The sequence below is a fragment of the Centruroides sculpturatus genome, unplaced genomic scaffold, assembly GCF_000671375.1.
Source record: "Centruroides sculpturatus isolate CEXI.00-Female unplaced genomic scaffold, Cexi_2.0 scaffold111, whole genome shotgun sequence".
NCBI lineage: Eukaryota > Metazoa > Arthropoda > Arachnida > Scorpiones > Buthidae > Centruroides > Centruroides sculpturatus.
The window spans coordinates 640,768-647,834 of NW_019384655.1; the positions used below are offsets into that span (position 1 = coordinate 640,768).

The 7,067-nt window shown below is 38.3% G+C and overlaps 2 pseudogenes; both read left to right on the forward strand.

Annotated features, from left to right (window-relative positions):
• Nucleotides 1-734: 734 nt before the first annotated feature.
• LOC111626432 lies at nucleotides 735-2,565 on the forward strand (annotated as a pseudogene).
• A 1,872-nt stretch (nucleotides 2,566-4,437) lies between these two features.
• Nucleotides 4,438-7,067, forward strand: part of LOC111626433 — an 11,155-nt pseudogene continuing 8,525 nt past the window's right edge.

Consider the following 7,067-nt stretch of genomic DNA (forward strand, 5'->3'; position numbering starts at 1 on the left):
AAAAAATAATATTTTTTTTTACCCTACGAATCACTTCATCGGTAACTGATTTTGGCATCAATGTGATCAATTCATTTTGAATATCGTGACTTAGATAATGGTGTGCAAGTTCTTTGTCACTAATGCGTTTCCTGTGTTCCCATAACGTAGGATCAAATTCGGATATCAATTTAAACAAGTCTATTAAATTACCAGAATTCCTAGTGTCGTCGTCTGTCTTGAGAGATTCTCTGTGACCTCTTAATGCCAGATTATGAGAGTATAAGAAATTAATGATATCAATTAATCTCTCAAACAAATTGTGCTAATGTTTTTGAGATTCACGAATTAGCCTTTCGTTTTCTTGGTCTCTTATGTCAATATATTTATCGTTTTTTGACGAGTAAAATTTTTCCGTTACGTTAACAGCTTTTTTAAGTAATGCGTAAACCTTCGAGGCGCGAGGCCCCTCGGACCGCGAGGCCGTAGGTAGTGGCCCACGTCGCCCACGCCTTACGCCGCCTCTGGCTGTGATTGGCTGTGATTCCTACAAAATTGATTCATAAAGAACGGAACGTATCTACCGTCTTATAGAGGGATCGACTGTATAGAAATGCAATCAGAGTCCCCAAAATTTCATGTTTTGTATGATAATGTTTGCCTCGTTTTGAAAACAATTTATGATTGCTTCCTTCAAAGAAATTATATAACCACCACTCCAATCGAAAATATTGATTTTAAAAATCCAAGAAATTATTTAGCTATAGAAAACATGTATCTTGAAGCAAAAGTTGTCTTTTCAATGACCCAACTGAACCTTACAGATGAACAGATTAAATTATTTCGACTACGTTTGGACTTTTACATTGAAGGTTGCACCCAAATTACTGCTAGATTTCCTCTTAAAAACAACTCTATAAAAAAATTTCGTTTTTTGAACCCAACCGTTGTCAAAAGTGGGACTATACATACAATTATAGATGTTGCCTTGTTATTTCCTAATCTCATAACTGATCGCGAGCTTCAAAGTTTAGATTCCGAATGGAGACTATTAAGAAATAATCAAGAAATACAGTCATTTACCAATGATGTGGAAGTTTTCTGGCGATGAAACACTTGTTTTTCCAGTGTTGTCTCGTTTTGTTGAGAATATCTTGTGTCTGCCTCATTTTTCAGCTAATGTGGAAAGAATATTTTCGTCAATAAATCTGTTAAAAACGAAACAAAGAAATAAACTGAGCTCTGAAACAATCATTGCTTACTTCTTACTAAACAATTAATTGGGAAAAATTACTGTTACGATTTCCCTGTGAAAGATATTTTAATTTCAAAAATAACAAACAGTGTGTTAAAAAATATACAAAAGGAAGATATTAAATAATAATAATTATTATTATTAATATCCGAAAAATAAATGGTAATTTTTTGTTAGAAAAATAAGACAAAATGTACCTACTTAGTAAATTATTATTTTTTAACGTAAGCGTTCTGTGTTAGTTTTTTGTTTTTATTGTTTTATAGTTTATAATAAAATAAACGATGAAAAAAAAATGTTATTGTTTATGTGCAACCCCCTTACTGCCAGAAAAAGTCGATCTACCGAAAACTACTGAAATCACCGAAAACTACCCAAGGAATCTACCGATGGCAAGCAAATCGGCGTGGCAACTTCGCCCCCACACTATTGTTCAGCTTACATGTACGGACGTGTCGCGAAGAATCGACACATAGCTACAATTTGTGTTATTTATTTCTGTGTTTGTTATATCTACGGAGACTTCAGAGACTCTATTATGTCATCCAAATGAAGTAGAACTGATTCTTCTGCATCAAACAAGAAAAGAAAAACTTTATCTTTGGAATGTAAAGTTAACATTATTAAAGACTTCGATACAAAAATGAAAATTTGTGAATTGGCAAAGAAGTTTGATCTACCGGAATCGACGGTCAGAACAATTATAAAAGGCAAAGAAAAAATTCTGGAAGCTGCGAAAAATGCTCAATCTTTAAATTCAAGCATCATTCGTAAACGTCACGGTCTTATCGCTGAGATGGAAACAATAGAGAGGTTGAGGCCGAAGTTTTAAACGTGAAAACGTGTACGTCGGACGTTCAGCGCCGCTTTCCCGCAGCCTGGAAGTTTGACAATAGTGTTTGGATAGTCAGTGGAATCATGTCGACATTCCAAACACCATTGTCAAACTTCTAGGCTTACAGGAAAGCGGCGCTGAACGTCCGACGTACACGTTTTCGTGTTTAAAACTTCGGCCTCAACCTCGCTAATGTTAAAATTATGGTGTGATAATCAAGTAAATGTGAAAAATTGTCCTGTTGATCAGAACACTGTGCTCTCAGGCTAAGCTGATTTTCGAGAGATTGAAAGAGGATGCTGGAGAGGTGGCTAAAGATGAAGAGTTTAAAACTAGTAATGGTTGGGTCAGCGGATTCAAAAGTCGTTGTAATTGGCATAGCATTGCAGAAAGTGGAGAGGCGGCAAGTGCTGATAAAGAGACTGCGTCTTACTATCCAGAGAAATTCAAAGCTATGTTGACTGTGATTTGGAAGTCGATTCGTAAAGCTTGGTGACAGCTTCCCTTTTTGAGGACTGGTTTGATCATCACTTCATACCTGAAGTCGAACGTTATTGCCAATCTAAACAAATTCCATATAAAGTGATGCTAATAATCGACAACGTACCAGGTCATCCCTCTGAAGCTTTAACTAATTTTGACCCACGTGTGAAAGTTGTATTTTTTGCTGCCAAATACCACCAGTTTGCTTCAACCGATGGATCAGGGAATCACCAAAACATTTAAAGCTTATTACACCAGAGGATCGTTTGCACATCTGCATGAAGCCATGAGACAAAACAACAAGGTCTCTGTTAAAGACTTTTGGAAATAATTCAATGTTTTAGATGTAGTGAGAATCACTGGACAATCTTGGAATGAAGTTTCACAAAAAACTTAAAATAGCGTCTGGAAAAAACTGTATCCTTTTTTTTACCACTGAAACTCAGGAGAAATCAGTACCAGAGTGTGAGGGTATAAATATCGTGAGAATGAATCAACACGATAAAACGTAAGTGCTTCTACGAGAGGAGAATTTATAACAAGCGTGCTTGGTGGAGCAGACGCTTATCAGGGGGAATCCACTGGACTCAATATGGACTAGACAAAGACAACTATCAAATTCTACGAAATATTCCTTTGATATACTTGGGAACATACAGTACTCCTAAAACAAAGATGAGACAAGGAAAATACTGAGTACGACAAATCTAGTATATCGCGTATCGTTAACAAAAATCTCCCGACAATAAACTGCTCAAGCACACGTAACATAAAGACATAGAAACATACCGACAGAAATGGGGTTTTGTCATATCTTTTCCTCTCCTTCACTCTGGGTAAAAAACAGTTCCAAATTCTGAAATCTCACACGGACTTGCTTGCACAGTCCTTTTACTTTCTTCACGCAGTTTCACCACCACTCTTACTTTCCTACTTCCCTGTTCTCTCTCCACTTCCGTTCTGCACTTCTCCCCCCCCCGAGACACACCCTACCATAAAACTCCCACCCACGGTTACACACTCCAGAATTACATAACTCCTCTTCACCGAGTCCGACCCACCACGTGGCGAAGGGGGGGAAAGAAAAGACGTAAGGCACACAGTGGCGTACCGTGGGTGTCAGCCGCTCGGGACGGAGAAAAATTTCGGCCCCCCTTATTTAGGTATTTCAGTTTAAAAGACCAAAATTCAATTTTGTCACAGAACAAGCAATAAAAAATTCGGTGGTAGTGCAGCGACCTGTTTAAAACAGTTCTATTGGATATTAGTGGTGTATATGAACGCACATGTTAAAAGTCAACAGGTTTCGCAGGAACTCCTCGGATGAAAAAGTTACTAGTTCACCCGGCGAGCCGATTCCCGGACTTTCCGATAGCACTAACGTAGGCGCGATGCAAGTATAGATTAGGATGTTTCAAAATTTTACAAGATATTATTATTATTTATTGTGAAATTTTGCCGCCCCCTAAAAAGTGCCGCCCGGGGCGGACCGCCCCCTATGGTACGCCACTGCACCCTGTAAACAATAATGCCTTCCGGGAGGTCTTTTAATTTAAGGAAATCTGGTCCCTATTTAGGTGTTACAGACGTGGAGAAAACCGAAAAACTGCATGTGGCCAGCCCGTCCGAGCGCGGTGCTAACCCACGACCGAACTCCCAGTGTTTAAAAACGAAAACCACTTGGCCACTGGTGGGCTTCTTTCCATAAGCACTGGTCGGATGGCCGAGCGGTAAAAGTTGCAACCTACTGCTCTGGAGAACCGGGATCAAATTCGGACGGATCGAAAAAATCCCCAGAAATTTTTCGGAGGGTGGTCCAACCGAATATGTAGGCCTTCGTCTCTCATCACTCGGCCGCTTCATTGTGGCCCTGATCGAACCCATAATGGGCATGCTAAAAGAGGCCCTTTTAGTGTGTGCTCACAGGTCGGGAAGAGTAAAAAAACATGAGCACTAAGAGAACTTTTTCATACCCATGTCGGGTTCGATTAGGCCCACATTGAGAGACAGGATAGTAATAGACCGGCTTCTTTCGATATATCGGGAGTGACCACCCCGAAAAATTCTTGAAGTTGCTCGCTAGGATTCGATCCCAGCTCCCCAAAACGGCAGGTAGACTCGTTACTCGTTTGTTTATAGCAACGCAACACTTGGGCGATCTGCCTAGGGGATGTCTTCCAGGAGATCTTTTTAAGGGAAACTGGCTCCTATTTATGCGTTACAAACACGGAGAAAACCCGGAAGATTCCACGTGGCCAGCCCGTCCGAGCGAGGCGCGAACCCACGACCGAACCCCCCAGTATTCAGGGTACGAAGACCGCTTGGCCACTGGTGGGCACGGACTCGTTACTCTCTTTAGTTATTCTGCAGTCATGTTTTTTCTTATTATGATCTATTAATAAAAATAATTACAATATTAAAATATAAAATTTTTCTTAAAATAGGAAAAAAAAACTCTACTTATTTACCATTATTTNCACATAAAGATTGTGCTGATGTTGAAACGGAGCATTATATTTGTGATTTTTGTAAATGATTAGCTTCTTCTTTGTACATTTCTTTATTATTATTAAATCATTTTTTCGTTAAAATACATTGGAGTAAATGATTTTGTAATTATTTAACATTCTTTGTACTTTCCTATTTGTTTTTGGCTACATTAAAGCATTTTTTGAAAGTATAGGGTAAGGTTCCATATTACCACCCGATTTTCTCTAAGCCTACTTTCTGACTTTTTGTACAAAAGCCTTCAAAAACCATACTTATAGTTACACTAACGAAAAATCCAAATAGGAACATTTAGTTTAATAGTTACAAGAACATTTTGCACAAAAAATGTGGGTGTAGTTATGATACCTTGTTTACAATTCACTAAAATGTAATTGGGGTTCCATAATACCATAAATACCATAATTCCATAAATGTGGGTGTAGTTATGATACCTTGTTTACAATTCACTAAAATGTAATTGGGGTTCCATAATACCACCTTCTCCTCTACTTGCATCGCGCCTACGATAGTGTTATCGTCCAGACAGTCCAGGAATCGGCTCGCCGTCCGAGTGAACTAGTAATTTTTTCATCCGAGGAAATCCTGCGAAACCTGTTGACCTTTTCTTTCTTTCTTTTTTTTTATTTTGCTTGTACGATTCATTCGCGTTCATATACACCACTAATATCCAATACAACTGTTTTAAACAGGTCGATGCACTACCACCGAATTTTTCATTGCTTGTTCTGTGACAAAACTGAATTTTGGTCTTTTAAACTGAAATACCTAAATAAGGGGGGGCCGAAATTTCTCTCCGCCCCGGGCGGCTGACACCCGCGGTACGCCACTGTTCAGATTTGTGAAGATTTACGAAATAAATTTTCCCTTATCGTGGATGAATCAACGGATCGGAGCACAATAAAACACTTATGCTTAGTTGTAAGGTATTTAAAAAATGACGTTATTCAAGATAGTTTTTTGATCTTGTTAAATTAAGGGTTTCTGATGCAACTACCATATATAATCACATTGCTGAAATGTTTAACCACAATAATATTCCCTACAAAAACAATTTGATAGGGTTTGCATCCGATGGAGCTAATGTTATGATGGGAAGTCACCATTCTTTGATGACACTATTAAAAAATGATATACTGTATCTAACTTATATATTATAAAATGTATATGACATTCGTTTCACTTATGCGCATCATATGCATGTCACAAATTACCTAGGTACGTCGAATATCTCTGCTGCGATATTTGCAATTATGTATTTTAATTCTAGCCCAAAAATAGTTTGTGAATTCAGCCAATTTCAGCAATTTTGCAATGTAAAGACCCACAAAATTCTACATCCATCGCAAACCAGATGGCTTTCAGTTCATGGTGTGGTAATTCGAATCTTAGAACAGTACGCTGCTTTAAAACTATATTTTACTGATGCTGTCAACAGTAATGATGTCCTTGCTGCAAATAATATACTGAAGAAATTGAATGATCCAGTTTCAAAATTATTTCTAGAATTTTTGGATTATGTGTTACCTCTATTCAATATTTTAAATACAGTAGATCCCCCTATAAGACGGGTTCCTATAATTACGATTCCTATAAGACGGCGAGAAAATTGTGGCGGTATCCGTAAACAACGGTAAAAACTCCTATAATTACGTAAAACGTCATCGGGCAGCCGAACTACTTTCCGCCGTCCAGCGCCACGCTACGGACAGTTTAGGCGGGTAAATTGAGTTTAGTATCGTCTGTACATATAATCAGTGGTGATATTCAGCGGGTTCGCACAGGTTCGGCCGAACCCGTTGTTAACATTTTCAAAGTTTTCCGAACCCGTTGTTAAACACACGTAACATTTCTCAGCGGTTTTGTTTCTTTTAAAAAATATATTAAAATATACGTATTATACTCTGTAACACTACTAAACTAGAGCCTTATATACCCCGTTCCCCTTGTACGCCGTTCGCATATAACCTCCATCGACCGTTTCAATCTCGACTGAAACGAGATTTA